We start from the raw sequence: 16,356 nt of genomic DNA, 5'->3' as shown, positions 1-16,356 counted from the left end.
ATTTGGAGGACATGGACCAATTGCACTACTAAGTATTTAAACAAACTTTCCCATATGTGTTTTAACCTAATGGTAAATTATGTCTGGGGGGTTGGTGCTTGTACTAAATAAATGTAAGGACAAATCAGTAAAGAACTGAAGAACAGAGTACAAATATAGCACTCACAACGTTTGATGAGTATATAATTCAATGTTAAAGCAAACAATTGTGAAATAAAATAAAACTTAACTTTTATTTAAATATTCTCAATAAAAAAATCTAAGGGTAAGAAAGTGACATAAAATCACAGATGCTTATTCAGCAGTGGAATTCAATAGAGATAGAATTCCAGGATCAGGAATGTTTTGGAATTTTACTTTCTTGTGATTACTAGATCCTGGTATTGGAAATATATTCTATAATCTCTAAAAAACTAAATCTATAAAAGTTACAGGTGTATGTTTGCTAACACAGAGTCTATAGATAGTACTTTATGATACCTGTGACGAATCAAGGTTATCCAACCCTGCGCCAGTCACTTATTTGGCATAGAAAGGGTTATCAGACCCCTTCTACTCTCACTAATATGTCACAATCTAGCCACACCAGACCAGCTTGTGATTTATTTCAGTGGGTGCAAGGGTTAACAACACTCTCCAGTATATACTAGACATAAAATAAATGCCCCAAAACTCCCCTTTAATGCCACCCACACTAAACTAACTACAATATCTCAGCTGCCACCACTTAACATTTATTAAAGGGAAAATCCTAAGGAAAAACCCAGACTTACACATTAACTCTCTGAGTACAATTTAGCAGACAATAACCTAAATTATATGGTTCTAATATTCCAGTCTCTTCAGTAACGTGGTTCAATTATTAGACAAAGGCCAAACTTAATAAAAGGATTATTTTTTATTATGCCAAAAATATTATGCACAATGCATTATTAATAAAAAGTTGTTACAAATAAAATTATACATTAGCAAACAGTTTTTGAAAATAAAAAGAAGAAAATTACACTGTACTAGTCTTTGGAATCTGTTACCAGAGAGATGGCATGAATCAATTGGGTCCTTACTCTGTGTTGTCACAGCCTCCCTTGTAAGAATGACAATCTTATAGTTAAAAAATAAGATTCTTATACCAATTTTTCATAGATCAGGTTGCCTGACCACACCCTTCTGGGTGGGCTAAGAAACCCCCCTGTCTTTATGACCTTCAATAAACTAAGTTTTTTGCCTGAAATTATAGAACCCATTATAATTTCTGATAGGTAACTCTATTTTCTGATATACTGACCGGTAATCTCTTGGTTTCATTGGGAGAATAAATTTGATACCAGATATGACAGATTTCCCTTAATTTAATGTCATAACAGTTTTAAACACATATATACATAATACCCATGTCCCTTTATTGACCTCCTCAGGATATGTGACTGAGGCCCTGTTTTCTATCATGTATTCTACTGACAGTCTAAGCCATAAAACTTGATCCTGTTTACACTGCCAAGCATTTATGATGCTCCTGGCACTTCAAAGAAACACAAACCAAGGACACCGGTTCTTCTTGAAAAACAAATAACTGTTTTTTAGCTCACAAACTGAATAGAATTAACCCCTTCTCAACTAAATCCTGAGGTATTTGTGACAATACCGATTAGATTTACACCTTAAAATATCTCGAGGTTAGAGTATAGGTGCAAATTCATATAGGTCGGTGACTAAAATGTGATTGGGTTATACTCCAGCTAAGCCAGGGATCTATATCTTAACAACACCAAAGAAAATCACAATTTAATGGATCCAGAATTGTGTCAGGTAATGCTTATACTGTGTATTGCCAGTATTACTACGCAGGAACAGGTTCCACTAAAGTGTAATTGGATTATCACTCCAGCTGAGCCGGAGATCTATACCTTTTAAATACCAGAAAAGAGAGAGTGATGAATCTGATATAACACCATCAGACAATATTAGTACAGTAACCCCATATATTAACAACTCACACTTTACCACAAATACATTCTACTTTTTTAGATCCCAGTTCAGGATCAGAAACAGATCCACAAAAGGAGAGAAACAAGAGGAGCGAAACAGAGGAAACGAACCATGATCCCCTTCTCACACATAAGACTGAACAATTAACTGTCATTAACTTATCTCAACATATTTTGTCTGAATATCATCTATCTGTACTCTCAAAAGGCTTATCATTTTTCCCTAAGAACAAACTTAACAAATTTCAATTGATTAAAGATATTCACCTTTTTATAAAAAAATTAATGTTGAAAAAAATCTATTCTCTAAGACACAACCCAGATAACATTCAATGGACTAATGAAGAATTGGACACCATAAAAGATCTAGAGGAACTACTAAAAGAAAGCGATGAGACACAATCACATAAGAAATGGGGTGATCTAATCAAGAACAAATCTCAGTATATACCCAACATAATGCAATTCCACAACATTACAAACCTTTAATCAAATAGTATGTAATGAAATCACTAAATTAGCTACTCACAATATAACCAACAATATCTCTAACAATGAACAACAAGCATTGCGAGAAATAGAGAATTGGGATGATGTGATGATAAAAGGATCCGACAAAGGAGAAAATATTGTCATCTGGCCAACGGAAAAATACTTATATGAGGCCTATCAACAACTGAATGACAAAAACTGTTACAAAAAATTGATATTTAATCCATCTGCCTCATATATAAAACAATACAACAGCATGATTGAAAGGGGAAAAGAAGAAAATATTATTAGCCAGAAGGAGTATAAGTATCTACAAGTAACTCATCCAAGAGTCTCTACACTATATCTTATCCCTAAAATACATAAGAATATAACCAATCCTCCAGGTCGTTCGATCATATCAGGAAATGGCTGTTTAACAGAGAAGACTAGTATGTATGTGGATAAAAGACTACGCAACTTTGTAGAGGAATTATCCTCATATGTTAGGAACATGACAGAAGTACTCCAAAGACTGGACAATATTCAACTTATGCCTGAAACATGGCTAGTTACAGCAGATGTGGAGTCGCTCTACACAAGTATTGAACATCATTATGGTATAAAAGCTGTATAGGGGCGGAGCTGACCGCTGCTAAGATGGCAGCATAACTCCATAGCTCCGTAAGCCAACTTACTTGAACAAGATAGAGAGCACATATAACAACCGCCTTCACATACCCTAAGAGCAGAGGTACCTCTCAGAAAACTCTGTGCAGCGACCGGGAGCATTTATAAGTGCTATGATGGAAAGCTTCCTGTTCTAAAAGGGAGGAGTGGTGAGACGCCATATGCAGCAGCTAAGGGTGAAAAAAGAGACACGCTAATCTCAGCAAAAGTGGTGTCGGAACATCTCATCGAACAGTACTCACAGACAGCAGCCCAGCTCTCACTGTCGGGCTGTCTTGCAGAGGAGTGGAGAAACCCCGGGGCGCTGCTCAGACACGCTGATGTCGATATACAGTAAGTGACGCAGCAAATAATTAAGCACCTCACCGAGACATTAGATAGAGGCGCAAAGGCTGTCACACTCCACGCTGAATAAAAATAAATCCCCATTGCACATTTACTTCCTTCATAAGGTTTACTCGGATACTCTTTGGGACATTGAGTGGGAAAGGACTTTAACAAATTGAAGCTGTGTCCCAGCAGAAAAGGGGAACTGTGTATACATAAAACATAGAGTCTGAAGCGCTCTATTATTTAAAGGAGACCAATCTGCTTTAATCACTCCAAAGGGGTGCCACAATATACACCGGATTGGTAAAGATTAACTGAGGTGTATTATATCCGCATATAGAAGCACAAGATGGCAGCAAAGAAGCCACTAAAGTCTTTAAAAGGCACCAAAACGTCTTTCCAGAGAGACCCCTCAGTGGAATCCTTTTCTAATTCTGGGACCCAAAATCCTCACAATTCTGAACATGATACAGTAGGAGCCAAATCACCAATCTTATGTTCACCCACAAGACCTAATAGAGACTCAGGTGCTCTTACACAGATTCCTACATCTTTACTATCCTCACTAGCCTCAAAGCAAGATATTGCAGAAATTGTGAGGACATGCGTGAGAGAGGAAATGGCAGACCTCAAACAGGAGCTACACACGGTGGGGTTCCACGTGGAAACACTAGAGGAGTACGCGGATAATATACAAGAAGAGGTAAATCAACTACAAGAAGCCTCAACAACTCAGGCAGATTTAATAGAAACCCTGCACGACAAGATAGAAGACCTCAAAAATAGAGGTCATAGGAAAAATCTGCGTATAAGGGGAATACCGGAATCGGTCCTACCTAATGACCTGCCAACATATTTGCCAGCTTTGTTTGCACACCTCAAAGGAGAACCATCTTCTATGGAGATAATTTGGGACAGAGCTCATAGGGCGTTGAGGCCCAAACCACCAGAAGGGGCACCGCCTAGAGATATCATAATAAAATTTAAACAATTCAGGGAAAAAGAAGAACTCTTGAATTTATCCCGTAGAAACCAACCAATCAAGTTTAGGGGCAATGTCCTCCAATTTTATACAGAACGGACACTTCAAAGGCGGAGAGAACTTGCCCAATTGACAACCATCCTCAGGAGCAAAAACTTTTTGTACAGATGGGGATTCCCATTTCATCTTTACATCCTTCATGGCAATAGGAAACTTTCATGTACCAAGACCTCAGAGATCCCAGACTTCTGCTCTGCCCTTGATATTGAACCCCCGCCGGGCCTGACGGCAGAAAACCCATGACCTCTACCACAACGGAAGAAAAGACAGAATGTTTTAGATAAAGGTCAGGACACCCACTCCTCTGGGGGGAAAATACCACCCAAGAAGATATCATCACCACAGGCAAAGAAAGCGTCTCATTCCCCCCGACACTCATTGACTGATAAAGGTTGAACGTCCTGGACCTGTGTCTCTGGAAGGGTAACAGGGGGAAAGTAATGGAAAATATTACCCAGGGTTTCAAATAAATGTTCTTACACTGTAAAATTCATATAGGTTTGCATGTGATCCTGGAATAATTTCATGATAAATATAGGAAATTATATGTTACTAGTTAGGAACAATTTCGGAAATGTTATATGTCTTATTTTTAGGTTACAAACTAAAGTTGGTTTATACTCCAAGGTTTTAAAAACAGTTTTATATAAGATCTAAAATTGTGCATATGTGCAATATATGTTTTGAGATATTTTCTAATATCTGATTTCTAGTGCTAGTTCAAAGAAAAGTTACTGTTATTGTTATTTCTATTTTATTATTTTATTATTTGTTGGTAAATTTGACTTAAGTTATATACTAACACAGTTGCACAGCATTTAGCTCAGATATATACTGGTCTCGATAAGGCACACAGACACAGCTATTCCCATGTCAAATTGCCCATCAGGGGAAGGAAGAATGGGTAAAAGTGTTAACATAATCTCACAGAATGCAAAGGGGTTAAATTCCCAACATAAAAGATCGATCGCATTTATCGATATGTACAAAAGGAAGGGGGATATAACATTTTTCCAGGAAACCCACTTCTGGAAAGGAAATGAGCCCAAATATTTTGGAACAAAGTACACCCAACATTTCCATAGCTCCGCAAAATCAAAGAAATGTGGGGTTAGTATTTTTATTCATAGGGATATACCATTCAAGCTTATACACTCTATTTCTGACATGGAAGGCAGATTTTTGGGGATTTTTGGACTGCTATATGGAAGTCCTGTGACTTTAATTAATATTTATGTGCCCAACGTAAAGCAATTTCCATTTTTCAAAATCAGAATCTTAGATTTTTCTAAAGGAGTGATTTTCCTGGGGGAAGACCTGAACATTACGTTAGATCCTTTAATGGACAGTTCCAATACAGCACATAGACCTTTGAAACATGTATCTAAGTTTTTGGGAAAACTGATGAGAGATCACAACTTATATGATATCTGGAGGTTTGTGAACCCATCTAAAAAGGACTATACATTTTTCTCCATACCACACCATTCCTATAGTCGAAAAGACTACACTATGACCAACCAATGTGGCCTTACAACTATACATTCCTCAAGGATCTCACATACCTCATGGTCAGACCATTCGGCAGTAATAACAAGATTCCATTGGCCCAATACACCCATATGCCCCTTTATCTGGAAGCTAGACGATTCTATCTTAAATAACAACATATTCACAGAAAGAATAGAGAAATTGTTGAATGAATATTTTACCATTAATGCACAAGATGACAGTGACCCTTTCATAGTGTGGGAAGCCCATAAATGTTTTATGCGAGGAGAGTTTATAAAGTTCAAATCGCACCTGAAGAAAAGCGCTAGGCTACACTTTGACAGACTTTCACATACGGTCTCCCAATTGGAATATGCACATAAACAGGACCCACAGAATGACAAGTTATATGCAGAACTACATAGGTCTAGAGAAGCTCTTAGAGATCTTTTAACTAAAGAACATAACCTAATGGCCATAAAAATTAAACAACTCTTCCATTTTGAAAGCAATAGGAGTGGGAAGCTACTAGCGAGAGCATTGAAACTTAAGAAATTTAAAACATTCATACATGAATTACGCACACCCACTAAGAACAAAATAAAATCCACTCCAGACATTCTATCCCAATTTGAAAACTATTACTCAAAACTATATAATATTAAGAATACTGACAAACCTACACCCACAACGAATGATATCACATCATATTTGATGGATTGCCAACTCCCACAACTGTCAGTAGAGCAAGTAGACGAATTAGACAGACCAATAACATCCGGGGAAATAAAAGCAGCTATTACTAATTTAAACTCGGTAAAATGCCCAGGCCCGGATGGTTATTCGGTACAATACTTTAAAAAATACTCCCCCATCCTTACGGCACACCTCCTAGCGATCTTTAATAGAGCAACAAATGAAACTACATTCCCGGCGAGTATGTTAGAAGCGCATATCTCAGTGCTTCCCAAACCAGGGAAAACAGCAGATATACCCTCCAATTTTAGACCCATCTCATTGTTGAATGTGGATGTAAAAATCTATGCGAAAATCCTAGCAACCAGAATAAATAAATATTTACCAGATCTTATACACCTCAACCAGGCCGGTTTTGTACCACGTAGGGAGGCACGCGATAATACGGTGAAAGCCCTAGACCTTATAGAGTATGCCCAAATGAATCATATAACCACAGTAGTTTTGGGAATCGATGCGGAAAAGGCTTTTGATAGGCTTGGTTGGCCTTTCCTGTGCCATGCCTTATCTAAATTTGGTCCCCATATTTTGGATAAAATTTTCGTGCTGTATACATGCCCCTCAGCTAGGGTTAAACTAAACAACTCTTTATCACACCCTTTCTGCATAGGAAACGGTACTAGGCAAGGATGTCCCCTTTCCCCGTTGTTGTTTGTTCTAGCAATGGAGGTGTTGGCCTCTAAAATACGCCATAATACCGATATTAAGGGTATTGGGATTCGAGACTCAGAATACAAATTATCATTATACGCTGATGATATTCTTATGACGTTGATATAACCTCTTTCTTCCCTAAAAGCTTTACAGTTAGAACTAGATCTATATAGTGCCCATTCGAACTTTAAAATTAACACAACTAAGTCAGAAATTATGGGAGTTGCTGTACCTGAAGAGCATCTACAACTAATTAGTAACCAATATAAATTTTCCATTCAGGAAACCTCCTTAAAATACCTAGGAATACACGTGGCAAGAACACCAGATGATCTATTTACGTTAAATTATATAAAACTGTTGAAGTAAATACAAGTAGAAACACATGGGTGGAAACATAAACACCTCTCATGGCTAGGCCGTATCCATGCTCTCAAAATGTCAATATTGCCATGTATATTATATGTGTTCCAGACACTGCCCATCCCACTTTCAAGGTCATATTTATACAAACTTCAGGATAGTATTAACTCTTTTATATGGCAGAACAAAATGCTGAGGTTTTTGAAGAAGATTATATACAGAGATAGGCATAGCTGCGGTTTAAGCATACCAAATATGTTATATTACAAACAAGCATCTTTGTTAAATAGAATCATAGATTGGTGTAAACATTTTAAAGATAAGGAATGGGTGAAATTGGAACATGAGTTAGCAAATACAAAAAATCTAGGAGGCGAATGTTGGCTCCCTAGGAAACAAAGGAAACTTGCTAATTCACTCCAAAGTACTATAACAGAAACACTAGATGTCTGGGACCACATAATCAAAACAAAAAAAGATATCTCTTCAGTCCCTTCCCCACTGACCCCATTATTAGCATCAGCTGAATCCCCACTTGGCCATAATGTGATTAAAGGAACGGGTATGGACATTTTCAGTGGAGTACCTATATATTCAACCCTAGACAAGGGGAAATTATTAACAAGGGCGGAATTGGCAGACAATCATATATATAAATGTCAACATTGGTTTGAATACATTCAACTTACACATTACATAAGTTACAATAAATGTAAGTCAGATATTATCAGACCTCTTTCCCCTTTTGAGTCCATGTGCTATTCAGAAGGAACCTCGAGAAAAGGGTTATCTAAATCATATAAATTAATACTAGCACTACACTCACAGCAAACGCCATCATATACCAAAATATGGGAAAATGAGCTACAAGTGACCTTAACACCCAAAGAATGGCAGATTATATTCCACCAAATGGGGAAAGCCCCATCCTCTATGAATATTACAGAGACCAATATGAAATTGCTGACCAGGTGGTATTTGACCCCAAAAAGGTTATCAAAGATCTTTCCTGGATCTAGTGCACTTTGTTGGAGGGAATGTGGACAGGAGGGAACGCTTTCACATATATGGTGGCAATGTCCTCTGTTAAGCCAATACTGGAATGATATTCGGTCAGAAATAGATAAGATACTGGGTCTCCATTTAGAAAATGACCCATGCATATTTCTGTTTAATAAATTTCCCAAGATAAAGTGTAAGCTAAGATCTACGCTGCTATATATAATGGTAAGCGGCGCTAGGCAACTAATCCATAGGGCATGGAAGAGTTCTAAAATCCCTAGGGTCCAGGAATGGAGGGAACAAGTAACAAGGTTTTTATCCCTTAAAAAATATCATTTCCAACATGCCAATCGCCTAGATGAGTATCATTCTATCAGATTCCTGTGGGAGGAATATGTTGAGACAGTTATGTTTTAATAAGTCTAAGTGCAAGTTATGAAGTGCTTAAAAGATATGATGCCTGTGAACTGTGTAGTTTTTGCCACACTGTTGTATTATTGATGCAATGTTGATGCGATTTGTGATCTGCTTTGATTTTGTCTTTTTGTTTTTCTATTTTCTTTTTGTCTTTTGTTATGTAAGATGAAAACTCAATAAAAAATAATATTTAAAAAAAAAAAAGCTGTACAATACTTTCTTGATTTAGATCTGGCAGAATCTCAAGAACCCAGAAAGTTAGGAAAACAGCACACCTTTTCTTTTTCTTTTTCTTGGTGGGGCACGGAATAAAGGACTTGCCAGGTCCCAATGTAATCCATAAACAAAGAATATTCCAGCCTCCAAAATTCTTTAAAAGAGCCTTTATTTTCACATAGGGTCCTCAGCAACAAACATACAACGTTTCAAGCCTAAAAAGGCTCTTAGTCATGTATAATAGAATTATACATGACTAAGAGCCTTTTTAGGCTTGAAACGTTGTATGTTTGTTGCTGAGGACCCTATGTGAAAATAAAGGTTCTTTTAAAGAATTTTGGAGGCTGGAATATTCATTGTTTCAGAATCTCAAGAACACAATTCTTTTATTATGGAATTACTGGAGTTCATATTAAATCACAATTTGTTTGTATTCAATGATCAGCATTACCTACAAATACGTGGAACAGCTATGGGCACATCGTGTTCCCCCACGTATGCCAACCTTTTCTTAGGTTGGTGGTAGAAAGAAATGGTGTTCACTGACGATAATGCTGTGTATATGGAGTGAATACCTCTCTGGATTCGCTACATAGATGATATCCTATTCCTCTGGGAGGGATCTAAATCAGAATTGGATTCATTTTTACAGAAACTCAATCATAACCAGATTAACGTCAAATTAACATATGATTGTAGTTTAAATCAGTTTTTTAGATCTTAAAATAATAAAAAATGACAATGGTGAACTAAAAACAGACCTATTCCATAAAAAGACCGCCACTAATTCCATCTTACATCATGATAGTGCACATGCGATCAGCACTCTAAGATCCTTACCAACAGGTGAATTCTTGCAAATACGCAGAAATTGTTCATCAGAAGAAATATTTAATGTAAGAGCTAAGGAACTTGTAAAAAGACTCAAAGCAAGAGGATATAGCAATAGGAGTTTAAAGCGAGAACAATATAGAGCTCTGCACACCCCTAGGAAAGAACTACTATACTCTAAACATAAGAACCATGATGAGCAAACAAGATTGATTACTACTTACAATACACAAATGAAAGATGTCACAGACATCATACAAAAATCATGGAACTTTCTGAAAAATGACCCAGATCTTAACAAAACCCTTGGAAATAGGGTATCCATCTGATATAGAAGATCAAGAAATCTTAAAGACAGATTGGTTCAAAGCCATTTTGTCCGAAAAAAACCCATAATCTCATACCCTGGCAACTATCCTTGTAGAGGCTGTACTTATTGTTCAAAAATCATCCAAATAAACCAAATCAAGGTTTAGGTTTGGAAGGGTACAAAAAATCAAACAACATATTACATGTAACACCTGTGGGGTAATTAATGCATTAAAATGCAAATGTGATCTATACTACGTTGGTATGACCACACGCCCTATGAAGAAAAGATTGGGTGAACATATGAGCAATATAAGAAATGCTGCACGTGATCAACAAAAAGGGAAGAAAATGACTCAAATAGTGAAACATTTTCTTCAAAGACACAAATCTAATGCCAATGAGATATCATACTTTGGTTTAGAGAAACTATCATTAGGGATCAGAGGAGGCGATTTGTAAAATGATATATTGCAAGCTGAGTGCAAATGGATCTATCTACTGGATACAGTCAACCCGAAAGGTCTTAATGAAAACAATAATTACTATGTATTCTTGCCGAAGTAAACATCTCACTGAGATATGAACATAATTTCTAGTCCCTCAAAAAAGCTTCAAATTAGTTATAACAGACATGAGTCAATTATTTAATATAATTTTAAGATGAGAATTTTCCATGCATATTTATCTCAAATTTTTAAATATAAATCAATTTATCTCTCAAATTCCTCTTCTCTATTTTCACTTTTTTATCATCATACTTAATATTTTCATTTTTGTTTTACACATTACACATTCACCCGCACCGTTGCTACACTGTATCTACACTTATATCCCAAATAATTATGTAGACCTTAGATCTGACATAAATTTAATTATTTTAAATTTTTCACTAGTTAGACTATCATAATAACTATATTTTATCATCACTTATAATTATTAAATTTCAACTCCATTAGTTCATACATGATGTATTATAACTAGTCATAATTTTTTCACACTTATCACCATCAGCATATCACTTATTAATTACACATCTATGTATATATATATATTAGCCTATATTGATGAATTATGATAAAAGACTAATGATTTTTCACTTTTATTTTTTAATATTCGTGGTGTGGAACGCATATATAACTTCTATGGCTGTAGAAATAGCATGGAAATTATTGATTTCTGCTTATTATTCTTTCTTGTTTGGTCTATGTCTTAATATATATACTTTTAACATTTTATATATCTCTCTGAGGTCACTCATTGAATTTAATTTTAACAGCTGACGACCAATACATAGGATTTTATTTTAAACAATTCTATCTGGTCACTGGTTAGCACCACAGAATATAGCATTGAGTGCATACATGTAAATGACAAATGATAAATCTAGCCATAGTAGCTCTGACTTACCACTGGATCTGTCACTTTAAATACTTCTTAAACGCAAGTTTTTTTCATCGACGAAACATATAAGTGGCACATAGACATTCAGTGGTTTAATGATGAGCGACTTGAATAAATGCCAACAAAATATTAGAATATTATACACAGCACTGCAACTTTTTATCTGTTTATTAAAAATATTGCATTACTCAAGATTCTTATTGGAAATCAATGCACCAATCATTCAAGTTACAACAATGATTGACAGACGTCTGGACCAATAACTAGCAACATCACATGTAAACTCATACTCTAAAAAAACATATTGTATGATTTTCTTAACTACCAATTACGCATAGAAAAATACCTTTGCAAACTTTGGCAATAACCATCGTATAAATATTTTCAGTATAGAGTGATAAAATTATCAAACACTTAAACTGGCGTTTCACACGCCTTGATATCCAATCACAAGACACTCTGTTGATTGACATGTATTCCATCCAATCGCCAAACAAATCCCATGATAGAAGGTCATTTCAGCCAATCCGGAAATAACTAAGGGTATAAAAATCCCACGAGATGTCAGTGAGATTGCCCTTTGATAAAGCCACCACGGCGAAACGTGTCAGTGGCGTGCCTGCTCCCTCTTCCCATTTTTAATTAGCATTTGCTTATTCATGCATAGGAGGTATTAAAAGGTATAGACTTTCCCTCATTTAGAGGGATCTTTTTGCTGATACGATTATTTTCAATCTATTTACTAATTTTGATTCCCTTTGGTATTTAAAAGGTATAGATCTCTGGCTTAGCCAATGGAGCCTGCTCTTATATAGTAATACTGGTAATATAAGGTAAAGTCATAAATTATGATCACCTCTGGTATTTAAAAGGTATAGGTCTCTGGCTTAACTGGAGTTATAACTTAAATCATATTTCTGTGGAACTTACTCCTATATAGCAATACCGGTAATAAAAGGTATAGATATTACCTGATATGATCCTCACATAGATGGTATTAAAAGGTATAGACTTTCCCTCATTTAGAGGGATCTTTTTGCTGATACGATTATTTTCAATCTATTTACTTATTTTGATTCCCTTTGGTATTTAAAAGGTATAGATCTCTGGCTTAGCCAATGGAGCCTGCTCTTATATAGTAATACTGGTAATATAAGGTAAAGTCATAAATTATGATCACCTCTGGTATTTAAAAGGTATAGGTCTCTGGCTTAACTGGAGTTATAACTTAAATCATATTTCTGTGGAACTTACTCCTATATAGCAATACCGGTAATAAAAGGTATAGATATTACCTGATATTATCCTCACATAGATGGTATTAAAAGGTATACTGTAGACTTTCCCTCAGTTAGAGGGATCCTTTTGCTGACACGATTATCTTGATCTATCTACTAATTATGATTCCCTTTGGTATTTAAAAAGGTATAGGTCTCTGGCTTATCCAACGGAACTTGCTGTTATACAGGGAGTGCAGAATTATTAGGCAAATGAGTATTTTGACCACATCATCCTCTTTATGCATGTTGTCTTACTCCAAGCTGTATAGGCTCGAAAGCCTACTACCAATTAAGCATATTAGGTGATGTGCATCTCTGTAATTAGAAGGGGTGTGGTCTAATGACATCAACACCCTATATCAGGTGTGCATAATTATTAGGCAACTTCCTTTCCTTTGGCAAAATGGGTCAAAAGAAGGACTTGACAGGCTCAGAAAAGTCAAAAATAGTGAGATATCTTGCAGAGGGATGCAGCACTCTTAAAATTGCAAAGCTTCTGAAGCGTGATCATCGAACAATCAAGCGTTTCATTCAAAATAGTCAACAGGGTCGCAAGAAGCGTGTGGAAAAACCAAGGCGCAAAATAACTGCCCATGAACTGAGAAAAGTCAAGCGTGCAGCTGCCAAGATGCCACTTGCCACTAGTTTGGCCATATTTCAGAGCTGCAACATCACTGGAGTGCCCAAAAGCACAAGGTGTGCAATACTCAGAGACATGGCCAAGGTAAGAAAGGCTGAAAGACGACCACCACTGAACAAGACACACAAGCTGAAACGTCAAGACTGGGCCAAGAAATATCTCAAGACTGATTTTTCTAAGGTTTTATGGACTGATGAAATGAGATTGAGTCTTGATGGGCCAGATGGATGGGCCCGTGGCTGGATTGGTAAAGGGCAGAGAGCTCCAGTCCGACTCAGACGCCAGCAAGGTGGAGGTGGAGTACTGGTTTGGGCTGGTATCATCAAAGATGAGCTTGTGGGGCCTTTTCGGGTTGAGGATGGAGTCAAGCTCAACTTCCAGTCCTACTGCCAGTTTCTGGAAGACACCTTCTTCAAGCAGTGGTACAGGAAGAAGTCTGCATCCTTCAAGAAAAACTTGATTTTCATGCAGGACAATGCTCCATCACACGCGTCCAAGTACTCCACAGCGTGGCTGGCAAGAAAGGGTATAAAAGAAGAAAATCTAATGACATGGCCTCCTTGTTCACCTGATCTGAACCCCATTGAGAACCTGTGGTCCATCATCAAATGTGAGATTTACAAGGAGGGAAAACAGTACACCTCTCTGCACAGTGTCTGGGAGGCTGTGGTTGCTGCTGCACGCAATGTTGATGGTGAACAGATCAAAACACTGACAGAATCCATGGATGGCAGGCTTTTGAGTGTCCTTGCAAAGAAAGGTGGCTATATTGGTTACTGATTTGTCTTTGTTTTGTTTTTGAATGTCAGAAATGTATATTTGTGAATGTTGAGATGTTATATTGGTTTCACTGGTAAAAATAAATAATTGAAATGGGTATATATTTGTTTTTTGTTAAGTTGCCTAATAATTATGCACAGTAATAGTCACCTGCACACACAGATATCCCCCTAAAATAGCTATAACTAAAAACAAACTAAAAACTACTTCCAAAACTATTCAGCTTTGATATAAATGAGTTTTTTGGGTTCATTGAGAACATGGTTGTTGTTCAATAATAAAATTAATCCTCAAAAATGCAACTTGCCTAATAATTCTGCACTCCCTGTATAGCAATACTGGTAATACAAGGTATAGGCATCACCTGATATAATTGTTTGCGATTGATCACCTCTGGTATTTAAAAGGTATAGGTCTCAGGCTTAGCAGGAGTTATAACCTAAATCATACTTTAGTGGAACTTGCTTCTATATAGCAATACCGATAATATAAGGTATAGGCATCACCTAATACGATCCTTTCGATCTATCAAAACCATGCTTTTTTCTGGTATTTAAAAGGTATAGATCTCCGGCTCAGCTGGAGTGATAATCCAATTACACTGTAGTGGAACCTGTTCCTGCGTAGTAATACTGGCAATACACAGTATAAGCATTATTTGACACGATTCTGGATCCATCAAATTGTGATTTTCTTTGGTGTTGTTAAGATATAGATCCCTGGCTTAGCTGGAGTATAACCCAATCACATTTTAGTCACCGATCTATATGAATTTGCACCTATACTCTAACCCAGAGATATTTTAAGGTATAAATCTAATCGGTATCATAAAGTACGATCTATAGACTCTGTGTTAGCAAACATACACCTGTACCTTTTATAGATTTAGTTTTTTAGAGATTATGGAATATATTTCCAATACCAGGATCTAGTAATCACAAGAAAGTAAAATTCCAAAACATTCCTGATCCTGGAATTCTATCTCTATTGAATTCCACTGCTGAATAAGCATCTGTGATTTTGTGTCACTTTCTTACCCTTAGATTTTTTATTGAGAATATTTAAATAAAAGTTAAGCTTTATTTTATTTCACAATTTTTTGCTTTAACATTTAATTATATACTCATCAAACGTTGTGACTGCTATATTTGTACTCTGTTCTTCAGTTCTTTACTGATTTGTCCTTAAATTCTGGCTAGATATACCCTGCAGTTATGTGAGTAGAATGGAGCCTTGGAGGGGAGGGGCCCTGAATGTAATTGTGAGCCAATTTATGAACTTTCGTTAGTTCCCTGCAGGAAGACTGTTGTTTTTTAAGCACTGGTGACTATCTATAGTGCTATAATGTGCAGGTAAAGAAGTTCTTGATAGTGGAGGTGCTTACCTTATTATATACTAAAGATGACTGGGTAAAATACATTGGACTTTGTGTTATAATCAATTGATTGGTTCTACATATGCAAGGGGTCCTTTGTGTTTACTCTGTTGAAGCAGTTAAGACTGAGCTGTGTGGATAATAATTTTTAAGGATACATGATATTTTTGATCTCTGTACACAAGAAGACAAGAGGTGCGCTTCATGTGCATATCAATAGAGCAATCTTGATGATACAATATGCTTATGCATGGTACTCACACAGTGTAGTAGCACCCCAATGTGCTGATGGAAGCAGTCTGGAGACTTGCAGTGCTCCA

The 16,356-nt window shown here is 36.5% G+C and overlaps 1 protein-coding gene across 1 annotated transcript in view; it reads left to right on the top strand.

Moving 5' to 3' along the window:
* The window catches only part of LOC128647193 (transmembrane channel-like protein 2-A), a 306,013-nt gene that overhangs the window by 66,778 nt on the left and 222,879 nt on the right, over nt 1-16,356 (top strand). The window lies entirely within an intron of this gene.

Source organism: Bombina bombina, chromosome 2 (genome assembly GCF_027579735.1).
Source record: "Bombina bombina isolate aBomBom1 chromosome 2, aBomBom1.pri, whole genome shotgun sequence".
Lineage (NCBI taxonomy): Eukaryota > Metazoa > Chordata > Amphibia > Anura > Bombinatoridae > Bombina > Bombina bombina.
Note: the sequence above shows the minus strand (reverse complement) of the source record. Positions and strands in the feature narration are given on the sequence as shown.